At 40.5% G+C, this 22,971-nt stretch overlaps 1 protein-coding gene across 5 annotated transcripts in view; it reads right to left on the bottom strand.

Annotated features, from left to right (window-relative positions):
* The window catches only part of REV1 (REV1 DNA directed polymerase), a 92,356-nt gene extending 76,745 nt beyond the window's left edge, over positions 1 to 15,611 (bottom strand). For 3 of the 5 annotated variants that reach the window (XM_086701321.1, XM_086701320.1, XM_086701319.1), the window contains exon 1: positions 15,470 to 15,609. The gene's annotated coding sequence lies outside the window, so the exon portion shown is untranslated. Of the gene's footprint in view, positions 1 to 15,469 lie in introns of all 5 variants that reach the window. The other 2 variants (XM_086701318.1, XM_086701317.1) reach the window with 1 other exon arrangement.
* Between the last annotated feature and the right edge of the window lie 7,360 nt (positions 15,612 to 22,971).

Consider the following 22,971-nt stretch of genomic DNA (forward strand, 5'->3'; position numbering starts at 1 on the left):
TTTTGAGGTTTTGGTTTGACTCAACCAGAGACCATCACTGTCTACAGCTCTCAGCCTGCTCAAGTTACAAGGGCAAAAGAGATTCTTGAATTTCATAAACCAAGGAAGTAGAATCTTCTCGACCTGTCCAACACACTAGCCATGTTTTTGACTTCGAAAAAACTCATCAAGCTATTAAAAACAAAAATCAGACACCTGGGTGACAGACATTGTACCCTTGTGATAATTTCCAAGAAGCACAACTAATGGCTCTAGTCTTTACCATATACTCACTTGTAGGGATTCAAAACCAAACTGACAGTTTAATGTCCTAAGAACACTGTGTGTATAAATTACCTCTTTGAAAATATATAAAAATAAAATGTCAAGATAGTTCAACCAGGTATTATTCCTAACCTAACAGGACCCTTTTAAAAAACTTTTTAACCTGGCTCCCTCACCTTCATTATACAGACATTTTCCTATTACCAATTGTTTTCTGCTACAATAAAACAATTCCTGTTCTATAAGAGATACGTTTTTTAAAGTATTTTTTTCTTTTTAAAAAATGTTTGTTGGGGCGCCTGGGCGGCTCAGTTGGTTAAATGTCTGACTTCAGCTCAGGTCATGATCTCACAGCTCGTGGGTTCAGGCCCTGCATTGGGCTCTGCGCTGACAGCTCAGAGCCTGGAGCCTGCTTCAGATTCTGTGTCTTCCTCTCTCTCTGCCCCTCCCCCACTCACACTCCCTCTCTCCCTCAAGAATAAACATTAAAAAAATTTCTAAAAATAAAAATGTTTATTTTTGAAAGCATACACAAGCATGAGTGGGGGAGGGGCAGGGAGAAAGGGGGAGAGAGATCCCAAGCAGGCCCCAAGCTGTCAGCACAGAGCCCAATGTGGGGCTCAATCTCATGAACCATAGTATCATGACCTGAGCTAAAATCAAAAGTTAGACACTTAAATGAATGAGCCAACCAGGTGCCCCAGGAGATACCATTTGATAAACACCAAAAAAATACAGAAATCAAAGAACTTTAATCCATCAAATAAAAGTGGCTACAACATACAAAGGCACTATCTAAACAACAAATTATAGACTTGGGTACATAAACTTTTTCCAGAAGTGAGTCTGATCTTTCCACCTTTTCTTGAGAAATTTGCTATTACTCATCCAAGTCATGATTTGTGTTTATACACTGCTTTGTTACATTGCCAGTATTTGGTCTTGCTAGGTGTCCCTTTTCAAAAAGTTTTCTGTGCTCTCATGATAAAAGAACTACATGTTTACTGCAGAAAACTGAGAAAATAAAGGGAAGAGAAAATTATATTCTCATCTTTTTAAAAATTCACTCAACTGGTATCTTCTATTTCCTTCCTTTATTAAAATTTTTAACATTTAACTTTAAATTCTTTAAATTTAAACATACCACTAGTAATATTTTACAATTCCATAGTATTTATATTTTTTCCAAAGGGACCTTTACATTTACTATTTATCTTCACAACAATCTGGAGTAGGTAGGCCAAATACTAATTATTCTGTGCACAGTTGCCTCCTAGTGTAGAAAGACTAAAGGCTGCATTGCTGGTTTGTGATGGAAATCACACTTGTACAAAACTGTCATCCAACCTTCAAGGGGAAAATGAACAATACTACCAATACAATAAGCTTCTGAAGAGAACACTCATACTGGAAAAAAAAACCACTCATAATGAACTGAACCAGACAAATACAATTCAACAAAATAGATGCTTCGAATCCAGTACCTGTCTGGGTCAGATACAGTAGCTCCCAGACATGTATGGTACATATGTAAAGGACAAAGGAGGAAAATAGGTCCTACAACAAACAGATTCCATCTAGACTGCAAATGTAAGTAGCCCATATTCATAAGTAGAGATTCAGATATAGTATCAACTTTGTTAACTGGTTCTCTGATCTAGGTCACAAGCAGTCAGATGCTAGTTCATTTGTGGATAGTTGAACCTAACGTAGTCTCTTGTAGTTTTTAAAAGGTACATGATTTTAAACGTCTATTCATTTAAGAAAAAAAGCTTTCAAAATGAAAGCATTTATATTATGCAACTGTCTATATATCCAGAAACAAGATGTGCCTATCCGCAGAAGTGGCTATCTAGTAAAGAATTAACCTTACTCAAAAAGAGGTCTAGCCTTTAACCTTGGTTCCTGGGAGGTAATCTCTAAGCCACTGGAATGTCCTGTATGATCAATGTCTTTGTTTAGTAGCCAACCACGAGCCACTTCAAATAGTCTAACAAAGTGATTTATGATGGATACTTTGGGTCATGCATTATTAACTTTCAGAGACAGGAGACTAAAGATCAGCCACATGGGTAGCCAAACATATCTGTATGACCAAACTCCAATAAAAACTCTGGACATTAAGGCTTGGGTAAACTTCCTTGGTTGGCAGTATTTTGTGTGTACTGCCACTCACTGTTGCCAGAAGTTAGTGCTGTCCTAAGGCTTCAGTGAGAGAGGGCAACTGGAAGTTCCACCTGTGTGCCCCAAGTGCCTTCTCCCTCAGCTAGTTTTGATCTACATCTTTTACTGAGTAAATCATAACCATGAGTACAACAGCTTTCAAGAGTTCTAGTGAATTATTGAACCTGAGGGTGATCTTGGGGCTCCGCAAAATTGTGGTTGGTAACAGAAAGGAGAGTGAGTGGTCTTGAAACTCCTAAAGTTTGGAGTGTCAGAATGATGTTCAGTAGTCATTCTTTCATCCTTTCTTTTAGTAACAGAACACTTCTCCCATTCCCCTAAGTGGGAAGCAGAGTTACCAATTGAGACTACATTTCCTAGGCTCCTTTAAAATCAGGAGTGGCCATGTGACTAAGTTCTGGCCAGTGAGATACAAGCAGAATAATATATATAAAAAAATATGTGCCATCTTCTCAAAGGAAAGTATTTACTCTTTTTCTGGTGTGCCCCTATGAAGTAATCTGGCTTCAATGTGAAATGAGAACAATACTTAAGGGGATTGCTAAGCTAACAGAAGGAACCTGGGACCATGAATAACCTTTAAAAAAAAAAAAAAAAAGGCAGTCCCTCACCCACTACAGACTGCCCACCTACTATTACAGGAAAGAGAAAAACTTCATTAGTGTTGTGTTTGTATCATTGTGTTTGTAAGTTTCTGTTACAGCAGCTAAGCCTGTACCCTAATGTAAATACATTTTAACATTTTCATACTATGATTGAGAGTCAATACTTTAATAGACGACAGAGATAAAAAGAGAAAAACAAGATATATAAGAAAAATATTTGGATATATTAAAACTGAAAATGCATAACAAATATTTGTAACATCCCACTCTGAGACTGATCTTATTAAAAGGAAAGTTTCTATCCCACAGAATTCAATATAACAAAGAATTTTCTCTTATCCTCTTTGTTATAACAAAAATACAAAAAGATGAATGATTTAACAAAATCAGTCATCTGAACACAAGTTGAAGGAGGTGTTCTAGAAGAATTACTAATAATTTTCCTCCCTGTAATTACAGATTTCCACAGAAAGGAAAGAAATGAAGACTGATATTTTAATAAAGCACAAAGAACTGCCTTCTCTGACTTTCCAGAGTGCAGCAAAATTAACTGGTTTGTAAACACCTTCCCTCAATTTTTCTGACTTTCTGAACTCCAAATCATGTGGCCCAATTGCTTATTAAACAACTCCACTAGGATGTCTCACATGCACTTCAAGGTCAGCATGTCCAAAAGTCAGCCTCAAGCTACAAAGTAAAACAAAAGGAAGTTCTGGAGATAACATGACTTAAAAAAAATTTTTTTTTTTTTTTTAACATTTATTCACTTCTGAGACAGAGAAAGATAGAGCACGAGCAGGGGAGGAGCAGAGACGGAGACACAGAATCCGAAGCAGGCTCCAGGCTCCGGGCTGTCAGCACAGAGCCTGACACAGGGCCCAAACTCACTGACCACAAGGTCATAACCTGAGCTGAAGTCGGACACTCAACCGACTGACCTACCAGCACTGCTGGAGATGACAGAATTTTAAAAAAGTCTAGAAGAAGGAATAAAAAGCCAGTGATCTTCCTTCTTCTCTAAGGAGAAGTGGTATATTCTCACAGGGAAGCCAATTAATTATCCACAGAAAAGTTCAAGGTTGCAGTAAATCAAAGGCCAGAGTAGAAGCTCAGTAACAGGGACAGAACATAACCTCTCCAGATATGGAGGAGATAATATCAAAGAAATAGGGACTACATCTTCAGTATTTCTCATACTTCAGCATGGAGCAGAATATTTTGAAGGCCCAGTTAACACAAACTGCTGGGCCCCCACTCCAAAGTTTCTCATTCAGTAGGTCTGAAGTGGGGCCAGGAATCTCCATTTCTAAAAAGTTCCCAGGTAATGCTGATGTGGCTGGTCTGAGGCACACAAGAGGAGAAACACTGATTCTGCCTGCAGTGTATCTAGAGCGGTAACTGCAAAGAGAGACAACTAGAGGACAAGTTCAAATGAGACAGTATACCAAGTAGAAAGTTGGTATAATGTACACTAAATAGAAAGAGTATCACAGTCCGAGGACTAAATCAGTAAACTCACCAGATCAAGGTTTTTAGATTACAGGTAACAAGATCTCTCCTGTCCTGTTCCTTGCACTCCTCCTCTCCCCAAATTCCAGGTCTAATCTAACAGTTTACTCTACATTCATTGAACATTTACTATAGCTTACAGTTTTCAAGGTAAATAAATAAAGTATAAACCGCAATCCAACATTATCTATTAGAGAAAAAAGACTTGTGTAAAACTACAATACAGGAGCGCACATTAGAGGGAATGTCAAGAAGGAATAAATGCACAGAGAAAACAGCAATAAATCTCATGATGGAGAATACATCCAAGAAGGCTTCACTGAAGAGGTAGATATGCACTGAGAACAGTGAGTAGGATTTTAATGGGCAGAAGAGGGTGAGAGGGTATTTCAGGAAGAAGGAAATTCATGAGCAAAAACACAAAAGAAAAAAGATGTTTACGGCAACATTCTGGATTGATATATGGGTAGAGGTAGTGATAACTTATAAGGTAGTTGAAGAAATATAACAGAAGGCTTTAAATATCATACTAACAAGTTTGAACCTTACTTTGTAAAAGTTAGGAAAGAAAGAGCAAATTTGTGTATGTAAATGCTGGAGGATAGGGATGACTGCACACAGACAGGGAGAGGTTCTCCCTCCTGAGCCTAATCTACACCAAGATCTATAAACCTGGCTTTGCAAAAGTCCTCATCTTGTGTCTTCTATCCCTAAATGTATTAGATGTCCAAACTCAGAAGATATGCCAGCATACAATAATGACATACAACTAAAAACAAATTCCTCTGAATAAGTGTAATTCAAAATTGTGGTCAAACTCACTCTTTTCCAGATCTGCTAGTTTCATCTGTTACAAATCTCTTTTCCCACAAATCCTTCTATTAAATGTAACTGTGAGTGAAAATAAAATAAAGGGAGTAGAATGTTTAAGAAATCACCCCTTCTGTACTTTCTGGCCTCTTTTCCTTTGCTTCATGCCAAGAATTCCCAATCATATATAAAAAACAACAACAAAACCCACTAATTTTTAAGATAATACGACATTTCAAATAGTAGATGCTGCATTCCTCAGAAAACACTAGAATTCTTATTCAATTAAACAATTTATAACACTCCCTACTTTAATAGACTATTTCTGAACATTCAGTAAGTTCCAAGAGAATGTAATATAACCTTTTTTCCCCTTAAGTTTATTTGTTTTGAGAGAATGTACACGCACAGGGGAGGGGCAGAGAGAGAGAGAGAGAGAGAGAGAGAGAGAGAGAGAAAGAGAGAGAGAGACAGGGAGAGGGAGAATCCCAAGCAGGCTTTACACTGTCTGCCCAGAGCCTGACGTGGGGCTTGATCTCACAAACCATGAGATCATGACCTGAGCCTAAACTGAGTTGGACACTTAAGCTACTGAGCCACCCAGGTGTCCAAGTATGTAATATAATCTTTATTTTTTTTTTTAATTTTTTTTTCAATGTTTATTTATTTTTGGGACAGAGAGAGACATAGCATGAACGGGGGAGGGGCAGAGAGAGAGGGAGACACAGAATCGGAAACAGGCTCCAGGCTCTGAGCCATCAGCCCAGAGCCTGACGCGGGGCTCGAACTCACGGACCGCGAGATCGTGACCTGGCTGAAGTCGGACGCTTAACCGACTGCGCCACCCAGGCGCCCCTGTAATATAATCTTTAAATGACAATCAGAAATAAGATTTTCTACTGGGCATAAACAATATGCAAAAGAATATTATCAATCTTCAACACTGTACCTGAACAGCTAGTAACTTCTACTCAAGAGCTAAAATTCAAAATGGCAATTAAGTTACTAAAACACTTTATGACACTAACAACCAATGGATACGTTAGCAACACCTCCACCTAACAAAAATCTCACCTCATAGGTTTAGATTTTCTCTGACTTAACACTAATAACAACCTAAGTCTAAAATTACAAATTCAAAAATACCAAAAATAATTATTTTCACAGCCAAAATTGCTGAGCTTATAAATACCAAAAAGCATGTAGTTTACAAACTTACCTACAATTTAGGTTAGTATGAGACTCAAAAGAACATTGAGCCAGGTTTTAAATACAATTATATTGATAAAAGAATGTTTTAATTTTCAATAGAGAGCAATCTTTCAGGGATCCTGGGTGGTTCAGTCAGTTAAGCATCCAACTCACGTCGTGATCTCGTGGTCGTGATCTCGTGGTTGGTGAGTTTGAACCCTGGAGCCTACATCCTGCTTCGGATTCTGGGGTCTCCCTGTCTCTCTGCCCCTCCCTGGCTCACACTCTGGCGCGCTCTCTCTCTCAAAAATAAACAAACATTAAAAAAAATTTTTTTAAAAGAAAGCAATCTTTCTACATATGTGAATATATTCAAATGTAACCTGTTACAATTTTTTAGTAATGGAGATCACTGGGCTACTGGCTACTACTACAGAGATATGTTCTAGTTTCAATGGTCACAAATTAGACAAATGTCTGTTCTCACTTCTTCAGCTATTATTGTATAATACAAATTCTGGCTGCCTTTGTCCCTGATTCATAGGACGGAGACTCTAAATCCTTGGAATTTCGCAACTGACAGAAGTGTCTTTGTTTTCCTTGTTGGGCCCCTAGGACATCTTTTATTATGAACACTCCCAGTGGGCCTCTAGTTTCAGGAATAGGGTTGGCCATACTTGAAAGGCCAGTCAAGTGATTAAAGGATTGGGGTTTTGAGGCATATGATATCAGCCTAACATCCTGGAAGAGGAGGGGGCTGGAGACTGATTCACCGTATGGCCAATTCAATCAATCATGCCTATGTAATAAAACTCCAATAAAAACTCTGGACATGGAGGCTTGGTTGAGTCTCCCTGGTTGGTAATCACATGTCAATGTGGCAAGAGGATAACATGTCCTGAAGAAATGGAAGCTTCATATCTGGGACACTTGTAGACCTCTCTCTAGGTTGTGTCTTCATTTGTCTTGCCTTGATTTGTATCCTTAATAATAAAACTGTAATTTTAAGTACAGCACTTTCCTAAGTTCTGAGTCATTCCAGCAAATTATCAAATTTGAAGGGGTAGTAGGAACTCCCAAATTTGTAGCCAGTTGGTCACAAATACAAGTGGCCTGGAAGCCCTGGAGCTTGCAAATGGTATTTGAAGTGAGGAAAATCCAATGGACAATGCCCTTAACCTGTGATGTCTACCCTAACCCTGGTGGTTAGTGCCAGAATCACACAGCTATACAACAGGACATACCATCTCACTTCTCTCTTTTAGGAACTGAATGAGAAAAAGCCAAGTGAAAGCACTTTTTAAGGCATAAAGCATTACAAAAAATAAAGGACATTTTTGGTTATGCTCTTAAACATACTAAAGAACAAACTGTTAGGGGAGCCTGACTGGTTCAGTCAGTTGAGTATCCTGACTCTTGATCTCAGGTTGGGTCTTGCTCTCAGGGTTGGGAGTTCAAGCCCCACATTGGGCTTCATGCTGTTTGTAAGGCCTACTTAAGGAGAAGAAACCATTAAAAAAATTTTTTTTAAATTCAGGATTGTCCAATTTAATTTTTTTAAATACTTAAATAGAACTTATTATAAGAAAAAATTCAGAACTCTGATGAAAAGCATTTAAAAGAGAATCATAATTTCAAACACATAATTAAGACTAATGCCTAAATGATAAAAATGTATTAAGTCCGTTTTTAGTAATCTCTAGTGTAGAAATGATGGGAGTTTAGAAAATGTAAGATTCAAGCTATTATTTTCTGACTAAATCTCCAAAAGCTCATTTTAGCCTTGGTTATGATCAGGAATGACTGAAGCCAATAAGCAACATTTTGGTTACTCAGACACTGGATTCAAGTAAAAATTATTCACATCACAATCAATTTTATTGCCTACCTCTAACCTTTCATTCAAGCATAAAGCCACAAGACCAGAATGGTCTTTAAAGTATTACTCAAGCTATCCTACATGTATAGGCACCTACCTACTGGCATGAGAAAGCATACTTCTCTTTTTTTTAATTAAAAAAAATTTTTTTAATGATTATTTTTGAGAGAAAGTGCAAGCAGGGAAGGGGGGGGGACAGAGAGAGAGAGAGAGAGAGAGAGGGAGGGAGGGAAGGAGATAGAATCTGAAGCAGGCTCCAGGCTCTAAGCCATCAGCACAGAGCCCAATGTGGGGCTGGAACTCCTGAACCGTGAGATCATGACCTGAGCCAAAACCAAGAGTCAGACGCTTAACCGACTAAGCCACCCAGGTGCCCTGAGAAAGCATACTTTCTATCACACTATAGACTACAAGTATTTTTTCTATTACTTCAAAGCCAATGATAAAAAAACAAAACCTCAAGGTATTAAATCACAAATTTATCAGAACATATTGTTCAATTCTCTATTCTCTTGAACAGAAGATATTAAGCATACATTGGTCTCAAATACATTGGTCTAAACAGTTCAGAATAATTTAAAAAATGGCCTTATAGTAAAAACAACAGCAAAACAAAACCCCTAAGTTCTAGTACTATTTCTTCCTTTTTAAACATTTTTTAAAAGTTTATTTACTTGAGAGAGAGAGCACGTGTGTGCACAAGTGTCAGAGAGGCAGAGAGAGAAGGGGAGAGAAAATCCCAAGGGGCTCGATTTCACAACCATTAGATCATGATCTGAGCAGACACCAAGAGTCGAAGCTTAACCGACTAAACCAGCCAGGCACTCCTCTAGTACTATTTCTTAATTGAATGACTCTTTGGGTCTCATTTTCTTCCAGAAGAATATAAGGAAAATATAAGCTGCAAGGTTCATTCTAGCACCGGCATTCTGAATCTACTTAAGTTCTACTTAAGTGTTGAGAAGTCAACAAACTCATAATTTAGATATTCTTCAAATTTTAAAGTCTTTTTTTAAAATTTATGGTTTTTTAATTTATTTTTGAGAGAGAGACAGTGCAAGCAGGGGAGGGACAGAGAGAGAGGGAGACACAGAATCCGAAGACAAGCTCCAGGCTGAGCTAGCTGTCAGCACAGAGCCCAATGCAGGGCCTGAACCCATGAACTGTGAGATCATGACCTGAGCCGAAGGCAGACGCTTAACCGACTGAGTCACCCAGGTGCCCTTCAAATTTTAAAGTCTTGCAAGTATGTCAAAAATACTTAAAAGTTTACCATGGTGTAAAAACATTCTACCAATGTGTCCCTACCTTTTTTTTTTTTTTTTTTAGGTTTCAAGGCATTTTAATTGACTGAATGATACCCTCTTATTAAAAACAAAGATGGTGGTCGGGGCGCCTGGGTGGCGCAGTCGGTTAAGCGTCCGACTTCAGCCAGGTCACGATCTCGCGGTCCCTGAGTTCGAGCTCCGCGTCAGGCTCTGGGCTGATGGCTCAGAGCCTGGAGCCTGTTTCCGATTCTGTGTCTCCCTCTCTCTCTGCCCCTCCCCCGTTCATGCTCTGTCTCTCTCTGTCCCAAAAATAAATAAAAAACGTTGAAAATTTAAAAAAAAAAAAAACACAAAGATGGTGAAAATGTGCTCCATAATCAGCAGAAACAGATCTTTAATTTTTATTATTTACTTGCTACCTGAAATTTTAGCTGTAAGCAAATTTAAAGGTACAATGTTTTCTTAAATCTGATGCCTCGCATCTATCAAGCAAAACTTTTTCAAACTATTTACACAGGTGACCTTCCATGACAGACATGCTTTGACTTATTTGTGACTCTGTAATAAGATGAGAAAAAAAATAATTTTGCCTATCATCAACCTATTAAAACGTTTCTCACTTACAGAACATTTAGGCATTTAAGTATAATAGTTAAATCAAAAACAAAAAACAAAACTTAGCCACAAACAATGAAACTACTTGCAGTTACAGGAACACCACACAGAAATAACATGGTAAAATATGATGGCAAGTTTCCAAGTAGAAACCATGAGGTTTTTTTGGTGTTGTTTTTAGTTTGAGAGAGAGAGTAAGTAAGCACAGGTGGGAACCTTAAGCAGGCTCTATGCCCAGCACAAAACCTGATGCAGCACTTGATCCCGTGACCCTGGAATCATGACCTGAGCTGAATTAAAGAGTCAGACACTCAACTGACTGAGCCACCCAGGCACCCCCAGAAACCATATTTTTATGTGCCTCAGAGAAAAGTAGTTATGACCTTGAGTTATGGACTCAGGTAGTAGACTGAAATCCTGGCTCCTTTCATAACTGTGTGACTGGCCCAAGGAACATTATCTAAATCTGTTTCTTTATAACTGTGCTACCTCAGAGTGGTTGTGAATACCGAATGAGGCAATGCACTCAGCAAAGAGCCTGACACATAGTAAGTGTTCAATAAGTTAGCAATTATTATTAAATTTTGGAACAAATGTTACACAGAGAAGCAGTATTTTGAATTTTTTTCCTAAGTTTAAGGCCCACTAATAGGATCCTATTTGTTAAAGTTCAGAGTAAGAAAGAAGTATGTTCCTACAAAGAAGCACCTTAATAAAGATACGTGGACTGAGTAAAAATAACTGGTATCAAGCAAGTGCAGTTACTACAGGCAGAATCTTAGTTTCTAAGAACTCAAGTTGCATTAGCTCAAATCATCTATTATTACAAAGTTACTGTTTGTTAATTCTTTCCTCTCCATTTCTGTAAAATATTAAAGGAAAAACAAAATCTCATTATGAAAAGATGAACAGAAAGGGGAAAAAAAGATAAGAAGTAGAGTTGGGTCACTATCAGCTCTTGTCAAGAGCCAAACACAATGGGGGAGGGGAGGATCCGTAACAAAAAATAACAGAAATTGAATGCCAAAGATGATAAACACCCCTCTTTCCCAAATACTACAGGACTCATCCTTCAACTTGATCTTCCAGGATCTTCCGTCTTGGGCCTCCAGCAAGTCCTTTCATCACCACAGTCCCATCTCCAGCAGAACTTCAAAAGGAAATATGTAAAAGCTACTCTGGTGGGCAGCTGCTGAGATAATCTCTCCTAGCATCTTCCACAGATCACAGAATGAAAAAGCTGACTTACACATTACGACCAATACTGGTCACCATCCTCAGCAGTTTATTTTTTAATCCATTCTAGACATTCACAAGATGTATTTATTTTAAAAATAAGTTTACAGGGGCACTTTGGTTGGCTCAGTCAGTTACACGTCCAACTCCTGGTTTCAGCTAAGGTCATGATCTCAGTTTCATAAGTTCGAGCCCCATGTCAGGCTCTGTGGATTCTTCTTTCTCCCTCTCTCTTCCCTCTCTTACTCATGCTGTCTCTCTCAAATAAATAAACTTAAAAAATAAAAAAAAATAAAAAGGAGTTCCATTAATACAACTTTGGTAGCCAAAAATACCAGCAAAAGTCATAAATATAAAATTAAATGATTGCACGTGTCTCATGCAAAAACAAAATGCTGAGTGAATGTTCCAAGCTAACATCAAATACTGTTCCTATAAACTATAAAATAAGCTTGTTCTAAGTACTTGACATATATTAACTCAATTATTACTCAGCATAATCCTATAAGATATATACAGTCTCCATCTCACAGATGAGCAAACTGAGGCATCAAAGGATATTAACTTGCCCAAGACTACAGAATCAGTAAATGATAGGAGACAGCATTCTGACCCAAGCTGTCTGACTCCAGAGCCATGTTTAAATTAAGTATACCATTCATTCATTTAACAAGTTCTTTTGAGCACCTACTATGTGCCAGGCACATTTCTGAGCACTGGGAACAGAGCTGTGAGAACAGTAAGACAAGGTCCCTGCCCTCTAGTGGGGGAGAGGCATTGGAGCAAACTGATAAATAAGTCAACAGTGTGACTTTCACCAAACAATAAATGCTATGAAGAAAAAGCAAAGTGAAAGAATCAAAAAGTGGAAGAAAGATCGGGGCTGGCTTGTATTTTAGGGATCAGGGAAGGCCTTTCTGAGGTAATGACATTTGACGAGCAAACAGAAGATGTAAAGGCAAGATAACCACCAGAAGCAAGGCGTGGCCCAACTAAGAGAACACCAAGTTTAACACTAGTAAGGTAGTAACAGTTTGGTTAGTTCAAAAAATGACAAAAGGACCAGGGAACTGGGGCACGGTGATGAAGAGTCAAGTCGTGGCAGCTGACAAGTCATGTAATGCCCTAAGGGTAAACAGGAAGCTTTCTCAGAGGATTTTGAGCCTAAGGATGACAATAGGATTTATGTCTTTAAAAAGACCATGGATTCTTATGCGGGGATCAGTCAGGAAGAAAAACAAAACAGGGATACCAGGGAGGGCACTGTTAAAACAGTCTAAGGAAGAAATGAACTCATAGTGGATTTAGTACTGTTTGTAAGTAGATGAGACACTAAAGGAAGAGCACACAACCCCAATCATTCCCAAAAAGGACTGTTTAAAATACGAGGGGCACCTGAGTGGCTAAGTGGGTTAAGGTTCCGACTTCGGCTCAGGTCATGATCTCGTGTTGCGGTTGGTGGGTATGAGCCCCATGTTGGACTCTATACTGACAGCTCAGAGCCTGGAGTCTGCTTTGGGTTCTCTCTCTCTCTCTCTCTCTCTCTCTGTCCCTCCTCCACTCACACTGTCTCTCTCTCAAAATAAACACCTACTTATAAAGAAATAAATAATAAATAAAATATGCTTCCTCCCTTCATCCTTCATTCCTAACAACTTAGAAGATTCCTTTTTAATATCCAAGTTAATGCTTCAGTTGGTGCTATATATAAAAGAAAAAAAGGTTAATACATATTTCCTTCAATTAGAAGTACTGTTTAATGTAGTCTATTATGGATAATATGCCACATACACTTGTACATTCTTGAGAAGCAGAAAGAGATTTACTACTCTTTAGCTAAGGGTTGGTTCATTTATTCAGAGACAAGAAGTACCTATCCCCTCCTCTGATCAGTTCTCCTCTCATGCTTTGTTTCCAGCATTTCCTGGCTCATTCTAGATGGTGAATTGCAATAAAGAAGTATACCAAACCAAGCAAGTATGTATGTATTTATTGAGCAGCACTGTATACCAGGTACTCACTAGATGCCTTACATTGACTCATTTAATCCTCAGCTACCTACGGTAAGAAATAACATGAGGAAATTCTATACGAGGGGAAAAAATCAGATAAGAGTAACTTAAACTGTCCAAAGTCACAGAGCTAATAAGCCAGAATTTAAATCTACATCTAACTCTAAAGTTCTTATCTTTCCACCACAACAACTGCCAAAGAAAGGACTATCAGATGTATCATATGTAGTCTTCCCAATTTATTATTAATGACTAGTTTGTTGCTGGTGAGGACAGGGTTTCTCTCTCTCATGGAGAACTGAGTTTTGAAGTTGGGGTGGGGAAGATGGAGTCGTCCCACTTACTCAAATATTATTTTGAAAAATTATTTTCCACTTGAGGTATCATAAACATTAACCCTAAAAGAGTGATTCCTACGTTTTGGGGGGGGCGGGGAAATCTTAAGATATGTATTGTTTACAATAAAATGTGAGTAAAATTCTGACAAAAGACGAGTTTGGTACAGACTGAAAGAGAAAAAGAGAATATGGATAAAAAGATAATCACAACACATGTAGAATCTGAGTGGCAAATAAACAGCCTAAGAATTGAATGGCGATCTTCCTAGACCTGAAAAAAATTCCTGGAAATGGAACTTTAGGTGAACCTCCCAGAGTCCACCACAGGAAACAGGGAGGGAACCACTTGCTAGCAGCACTTGCACCGGCTAAGACAAGGCTATGTGGGAAAGGAGAGATGGGAAGTCTGGAAAGCAGGTCGACCGTACCCCCACAGGATGGACTGCGGTGTACTGCTCCACAGCAAGAACCAAGGCTGTGGTGTGCCCAACCCTAAAAAAGAAACGGCTAATTCCCCAAGACTAAAGTGGAGAGGCCACAGAGACCAGGCAGACACACGGAATGGAGAACTGTTACATAAAAGTCCTTAGAAGTTAGTTACAGGTCCTTTTATGGGATGTGGTAGTCTACATTATTTTCACCTAAATGATACCATTTCTACTCTATACGTGACCTAAGAAGGCGTGAGAAACAGAAATAGTAAACTTCCACCATCCGCAAGTATTTTGTTTTAAACAAGGAGTGGTATATTAAGGTATTTCCTCACAGAGTGTTTAGGTAGGAAGAGCAGTTAAATATGTAAGGAAAAGCCCTTTCGGTCCACACAGGGACTTAATCATTTTAATAGTGAGTGGAAGTGTGAAAAAGGGCACTTGTTAAGGACAGTTGGGGAAAGGTGCCCTGCGTATTAAGGAAACAGGGAACAAGGAAAACTAAGTGAATAAAAATTGTCTTCACACAGTCCAACACCGATTTCGGGCCCCAATGCGGGGGAGGGGTGTCTGATATAGGGGTGACGGGAGGTGGGGGAGGGGATGGCCTGCGGCGGGGAACACAAGCGTCCGGCCCCAGCAGACATCCTGCGATGCCTTAAGAGCCGACGACCAAACGCGCGCATGAATGAATGGCGCGGGGATGAATGGCCGGCCCAGGCGCCGACGCAGGAAGGAGTTTGCCGCGCGGTGTGAGCGGGGCCGGGGGTGGCGTCCGTCGGCGGGACGCAGGGAGAACCGAGGAAAGGGCCGCCGTGCGAGACTCTGGCGCGGCGCGTCTGTGGGGCGGCCGTTTGCGGGAGGGAGGGTCGGCGGCCGCCGGCCGGCCGCGCCATGGCGGAGGGGGAAGGGGAGGTCACGCGTTACATAACCCGGCAGCTGCCGCGCTTGGGGACGCCGCGGGCCGCCCAGGCCGCGACAGGACGGCCTGCGGTGCCAGGGCTGGCGCGCCCTCCCCGGCCCCGCCTCAGGCTGTCCGCGTTCGGGCGGGTCTGCGGCGCCTCCGGGCGACGCGTGTCCGGTCCCACCCCTCCCCCACCCCCGCCGCCGGCCCGGGGGTCGCTCACCTTCCGCGTTGCCCCGGACCACCATGCCCGGGCACCGCTGCCTGCTCGGCCTCGAGGGCTCCGGTGCCCCTACCGCCGCCGCACAGTACCCTTGCAGGGGGCCGGGGGGGGAGGGTCGCGGGAAGGAGTCACACCGCCGCGCCGCGGCCCACGCTCGCCCCACGCTCACGGCGGCCGGCCCTGCGCGCGCTCCGCGGCTGCTCCCGCCCCTCCCCGACTCCCGCGGGCGCGCGCGCCGCAACTCCGCCCCGCCCCTCCCCCTCCACTGCTTGCGCGCTCCCTGGCTCCGCCCCCTCCGCTCTCCTCCTGCGCTGGCCTGCGGGGCGCGCTAAGGCTGGCGAGCGACTGTCCCCGCCCCGGCTCGCATTCATCCCTGAGCGGCGCACGCGCCTGGCCCGCGCCCTGTCCCGGGCGACCCGGAACCGCGGGCGCAGCGCCTCGGAGCTCCGCGGTTGCCTGCCTGGCCACGCCCCGCCCTCCCGCCACCGCCCGCAGGGGGCAGCGCCTCTGCGGCACGTGACCGTCTTGCTAGCGGGGGCGAAGAGGCGTGCGGCGCGGGCCCGCCTTCCGCCGCGCGCAGCCTGCCCTACACCCCACAAGCTGCGGGTCTCCTGCTCGGGTCGTCACGCCTGGGTCGCCTCGCCCGAGGAGGCGCTGCTCTCGCTTCAGCGAGTGCCCACCACCGCCCCGGTCCCGCGATGGACTTCCCACTCTGGGAGGAGACAAGTGCGGGGACTGACCATGCTTAAAATCCTGGCACTGTCTGAAGACGCGAGAAACACACGGTCCCCCTCCACAAGCAATTGATTTACAGTGACATCTAGCGGAGAAAGGGACACACACGAACTGACACTTTCCTATGTCAGGGAGCAACCGAGAATCATGGCCCACGTAGGGGGAATGAACACTGCGCCACGGGGTTTAAGTGATTCAGCGCCAGCTCCCACAGAGACGCAAACACCATTTCTTGTCCCATGAGTTCCCGCCCAGGATTGCACCTGGATATTTGTAAACCAACGGCGGTATCCCATCCCACGTGCAGCGCTGGGGTTATATGCGAAAGCAATTTTCTACTAATGTTAAAAAAAAAAAAAAATCGTACATTTTGTATGCTTAAATACAATTTTAATTGAGGGCCTTCCGGCAAAAGACAATTGTTCCATAAGGACCATTTTCCCACCTCCTTTTGGCTGTGTCGCTTTGCCAAGAGATCCCACATTGCTATTATAATAGGCTTTATTGTTGGAATGAACAAACATGAAGCGAACCTCTGTGCAAAGGCTCAACACTTTTTTTCCTTATTCCCTCACCTCAGATAATTCGAAGAGTTTGCATGTACTTAGGAAACAGCACTCTTTTGAAGACTGATTTTGCAGAGCTGAGACTTGTTTACTGGTAGTTCAGAGGATATTCGAATGACTTGTTTCTTTTATTCAAGCCTTTTTGGGTTTTGCCATTTTATAGACTTGTAGATGCACTTCAACTTCGGTATTCTTGTCTCTGATCCAGCAAAAGCAGGGTGCATGTTTTTTGAGACGTCATAATTTAATACATTGGCGTAATTTCAGAGGGCTCACAATTAGTTGCTCACTGCAACTAAGGGTATCCTCATCTGCTGAGATCCCACAGAAAAACAATGGTAAGCCCTTATTAATTTTTTTTAAATGTGTATCTCTAAATGGCAGCATTCTGTTAACAAGAAATGACAAAACTCGATTTTCAAATTGGAAAATAACCTGGAAACTCTACAGGAAATGTACCATTTATTTCAATTGCAATTTTCTCTATTAAAAGATTTTTTTTTTGTATTTTCTCAAGAAAGAAACACAAACATGGAGCAGCTAACTGACCTTGGCAACACCTCTATAGAATATAGTAAGATAGTTTGACTGCATTTTAGTGCTATTAGAAAGCCTCTGATAAGGAAGAAAAAAAATACCATTCCTCTTTAGATAAAAAAGGACAAAAAGATGAAGAGTACATGAATAAAATGTATACAAACTCTAAAATCCTTCATACAACCTTTCCAGGTTTTTTTTTTTTTGCCCATTCTAGAATATTCTGTTATGCCATCCCATAATATATTACACAATGTCTGAAGAGCCTTTTATTTCAATTTTGTCCAGTCACCTACATTCATTCCATTGATTCTCATGGGGACTGCCTTTCCCAGTCTAAGGGGAGCTGGTTTGACCTTTGGGTAGTGCAACTGAGAGAGCCACTCTGGACTCCCACACTTGAGAGATGCCTTGGGACACTCTGCCTTATTCCTCTTTTCTGAGCTTCATTAAAATTTATTTTTGAGATTTCTATCATTACTGACATCTCAAGGGGCCTATAGAAGTGCAGGCCCTTGTAGGCACAGCCCTGGGAAAGGATGTAGCTCTGTTACCCTTTAACCTCTTTATTTGGCAGTCAACTTTCCTTGAAAACATCCACATCTAGTCTCTCAAATACTAAAAGCAGAAAATAAGAACATGAAACCATTAAAAAACAGAGATCTGTACTCAAGTCCCTTGGGTGATCTACTCACACAGCGACTCCTGTGATTTACTCATGGGAAAGACGAACATGCTGATCATTGTAAGGCATTCAGCACATTATGCTGAAAGATGAAATAATAACAAGGAAGAATGGGCACAAACCTACAGAAACTTAGAAAGGAAGTTGGAGTCAGAATTGGATTACTGAGACTTAATTCTTCTAAACACATTATCTGTTTTTACAGAGTAAAAAAAGACCATGGACAGGTATATATATCTATAATTAAAAAACATAGTTCACAAAATTCAGGATGATTTAACAATTAGTTGTGATAAGCATTCTGAATGCCAGTTACTCTTGGGTCACCAGGGAACAAATGCATTTCCCGCTCTCAAAAAGTTTCCAGTATAGGAAGGGAGGAGACAAATCAGTAAACAGGCACCTGCAGTACAGGTTCAGAGATGCTACCCAAGAGTGTTCTATGGGAACATAAAAAGGATGTCAGCAAGGCTTCCTAGAGAGGGTGACATCGCAGTAAAAACTGAGATACTGGTCAATTTGGCTAGGGAAATGCCACTCCCCACAGAGGAAGCAACATGTGCAAAGGCAGAAGGGAGGGAGAACCAGGAACATTCCAGAAACTGCATAGTGCAAAGCACAGAAGGACATGGGTGGGGAGTATGCTGAAAAAAGTTTGGAGAGGCAAGTAGGGGTCAGATCATGAAAGGCCCTTTAGAGTATACGAATGTGTTTTGACTGTATTCTAAGGGCAATGAATCATTGAAGGGTTTTAATGAATAAAGTGATTTTCTAGTCACTCTGGCTCTGCATGGTAAGTAGGGGTGGAGGCCGTCAGGAAGGCTTGTGTTAGTCTAGGTGCCCAGAGGCAGGCACAGAGGAGGGAGTGGTTTGGATCTGACAATGGTAGAGGTTTTGCAAAGCAAGTATAATGCATGGAGAAACGGGCAAAGAAATTGAAGATGTATTCAAGGGAGGGATTATACTGATTGATCATGGCACTGAGTCTCAGTAATTTTGTTTCACAGCATTCCTAGGCCAAAAGAAATACTTAATAGTTTATGAAGAAAGTAGGGCCAAACAACTTAATAAGCATTTGTGACATAACAACTTAATAGGCATTTGAAAAAATAATACACATAAAGTGAAAGCAAAAATAATATTTGAATTTCATTTTTAAATAACCATCATTACTTCCCAATGGGAACTATGTGCCCATTGGGCAATGTAAAACTTCTCAAACTAAGCGATTAGGTTGGATACTGCCAACCTCATCTCCCATTCCACATTGGCAAAAACCTTTCATACGTATTGCTTCATATTGCATTATAACAAGAGGTACATTCTGTCCCATTATCACTGATACTAAGTTAAATCCTTGGCTAGGTGGTGACAGCCAGATCTCTCCTTTGCAAAACCATGTTTTCCCCTGTGCACACAGTGGAGCAGTACTTTTTATCAAGTGAATATTCTTTTTAACAATCTTTTCACTTAGCGGTTTCAGCATTCATGGATGATCTGGACTGAATCAGTTGTTTTATTAGGTTGCAAAGAAGTGATTTTCTAATTTCATAATTTCTCCCACATTGAATAGCTGACATTTTGTCAACTGGGGATAAACTCTCATTTCTCCTTGAAAAGGAGGGCAAATGCTTAATTCCTTCCCTTTCATTACCAATGTTCATAGAAAAGTATTATCTAAGAGTTACCTCCAGTGTTGGTAAATGAGCCTTTTCTTTCTCTGTTTTTCCTTCTTTTTCTTGAAAAATTGAAAGGACTCATAAATATTTATTTATTTATTGTAATCTTGCAGTTGATTATATTCATTCTTTTTGATGTGTAAATTGTTCCAAAGTTGGCCAGTCATAACCCCTTCAAGTTGGTGCCTATGTCCTGTAACCCACCCCAGTAGTTGTTTAAAGTAGTTTTTGTTTTTGTTTGTTTGTTTAATGTTTATTTTCGAGAGAGAGAGAGAGAGAGAGAGAGAGAGAGAAAGAGACAGAGCACAAGCTGGGGAGGAGCAAAGAGAGAAGGAAACATAGAATCCAAAGCATGCTCCAGGCTCTGAACTGTCAGCACAGAGTCCAACGCGGGGCTCAAACTCACAACCTATGAGATCATGACCTGAGCCGAAGTCAGATGCTTAACTGACTGAGCCACCCAGGTGCCCCTTCTGTTTGTTTTTGTTGTTTTGTTTGTTTTTAATGTTTATTTTTAAGAGAGAGAAAGAGAGAGACAGGGTGCGAGTGGGGGAGAGAGAGGGGGAGAAGGAGACACAGAATCTGAAGTAGGCTCCAGGCTCTGATCTGGCAGCACAGGGCCTGATGTGGGGATCGAACCCACGAACCGCGAAATCATGACCTGAGCTAAAGTTGGACGCTCAACCGACCGAGCCACCTAGGCGCCCCTGTTTTATTAATCTAATAAGGCTACCACTATTAGTCTTCTCTTTCAGAGTTTTCTTACCTATTCTTGTTTGCTAATTTTTCCATTTTAGAATCAACTTGTATAGTTCTCTGGGGAGAGGGAACTTTATATTTTTATTGGGACTTCATTAAACATATGTATAAACAGGGATAATTTTTGATGCTGAATTATCTTATCCAAGGACATGGGACATCTTTCCATTTCTTCATTGCCAAATTAGAGTCTTTCAGAAGCTTCCCAAAATTTGGTTATATAAGTTTATGCACATTTGTGTCTCTTTTTATGAATTTTATCTATGTGTTTTTGTTGCTATAGTAAATAGTCTTCTTATTTATTATCTTTTTATACTGGCTATTGTTTAAATGAAGTCTATTGATTTTTTATAGGTTAATTTTATATTCTACTGTATTAAAATGTCTGTTGTTTGAATTGGTATTTTTCATTGATTTTCTTGTATTTTTCAAATATTCTATCATATCATCTGCATACAGATAACATTTTAATTCTTCTTTTACTATTTTTACTTCTTTAATCATTTTTCTCTTATTTGATTGCTTTAGTTAATACCTCCAATATATCATAGCTGAAATAGTGGGAAACTGTTCCTAATTTTATTTATTTAATTTATTTTTAATATGAAATTTATTGTCACATTGGTTTCCATACAACACCCAGTGCTCATCCCAACTGGTGTGCTCCTCAATGCCCATCACCCACTTTCTCCTCCCTCCCACCCTCCCATCAACCCTCAGTTTATTCTCAGTTTTTAATTTAATTTTTTTATTTTTAATTTTTTTTAATACTTATTTTTGAGAGAGAGAGACAGAGTGTGAGCCGGGGAGGGACAGAGAGAGAGGGAGACACAGAATCTGAAGCAGACTCCAGGCTCTGAGCTGCCAGCACAGAGTCCAACACAGGGCTTGAACTCTCGAACTGTTAGATCATGACTTGAGCCGAAGTTGGACACTCAACCGATTGAGCTACCCAGGCGCCCTCTCAGTTTTTAATTTTAATGGGAGTGGGTCCAATGTTTCACATTAAGTGAGATGGTAGTTTTAAGGCTAAGATATATATCAAGTATGATCCTGATTATAAAAAGGGATCCACATTTGACCTGTAAAGATATTAGAGGTCATCACTCCCATCAGTGATCACGACAATAATCAGTGACTTTTTTTTTAGATGTATCAGAGAACTGAGGGGCGCCTGGGTGGCTCAGTCAGTTGGGCATCCGACTTCGGCTCAGGTCATGATCTCACGGTCCGTGAGTCTGAGCCCCGCATCGGGCTCTGTGCTGACAGCTCAGAGCCTGGAGCCTGTTTCAGATTCTGTGTCTCCCTGTCTCTCTCTGACCTTCCCCCATTCATGCTCTGTCTCTCTCTCTGTCTCAAGAATGAATAAATGTTAAAAAAAATTTTAATAAAAAAATAATAATAAAAAAGAGAACTGAGGTCACATGACAAACCACCACCCCAAAAATCTAGAGACAAGTATATCCAGATATATATATCCAGATATATATGCTATATATATCCATATATAGCATAGATCTGCTTACCCAGAGCAGAAGTTATTGGATGCCATAAAATGGTAGGAACACTTGCAAGGAAATTTTGATGAATTGCTAGAGTTTGCTTGGACTAGTGTAAGAGTGAGGAATTTGGGATCCACAGCCATAGATTTTAATTCAGCTAGATCAAGAATCACTTTAAATATGAATGGTCTAAACACACCAGTTAAAAGACAGAAGTTTTCAGGTTGGATTTAAAACAAAACAAGACTAGATACTGTGTACAAGAAAACCCACTTTAAATATAAAGACTCAGATAGGTTAAAAGTAATGGGATAGAGAAAGATATACCTTGCTGGCACTAACCAAAGAAAGTTGGAATAGCTATCTTAATTTCAACCCAAAAGACTTCCAAATGTGGAATATTATCAGCAATAAAGAAGGGCAATTACATAATGATAAAAGGGTTAATTCTCCGAGAAGGTATAATAATCCTTATTGTATATGTACCTAACAACAAAGTGTCAAAATACATGAAACAAAAGCTGATGGGACTGAAAAGAGAAATAGACAAATCCACAATTATAGTTGAAGACTTCAGCACCTTTCTGTCAGTAATTCATAAATCAAGCAGGCAGGAGCCAGTAAGGATATAGATGACCTGAAAAGACTATCAAACAACTTGATCTAATAGACATTTATAGGATAATCCATCCAACAAGAGCAGAGTGCACATTCTTAACTGCACATGAAACATTCACCAAGATAGACTGCATTCTTGGCCATGAAATATACCTTAACAAATTCAAAAGAATAGAAATCATACAAAGTATGTTCTCAGACCATGACATTAAAACTGAAATCAGTAACAGAAAGAGAGTTAGGAAAATCTTTAGAGATTAAACAATACTATTCTAAATATTTAGAGATTAAACAACACTATTCTAAATAACACAAGGATCAAAGAAGTCTCAAGAGGCATTTAAAAATATTTTGAACTAAATGAAAATGAAAATACAACTTTCCAAAATGTGTGGGATATAGTGAAAGCAGTGCTTAGAGA

This window comes from Puma concolor, chromosome A3 (assembly GCF_028749965.1).
Source record: "Puma concolor isolate L17-30 chromosome A3, mPumCon1.1.hap2, whole genome shotgun sequence".
Lineage (NCBI taxonomy): Eukaryota > Metazoa > Chordata > Mammalia > Carnivora > Felidae > Puma > Puma concolor.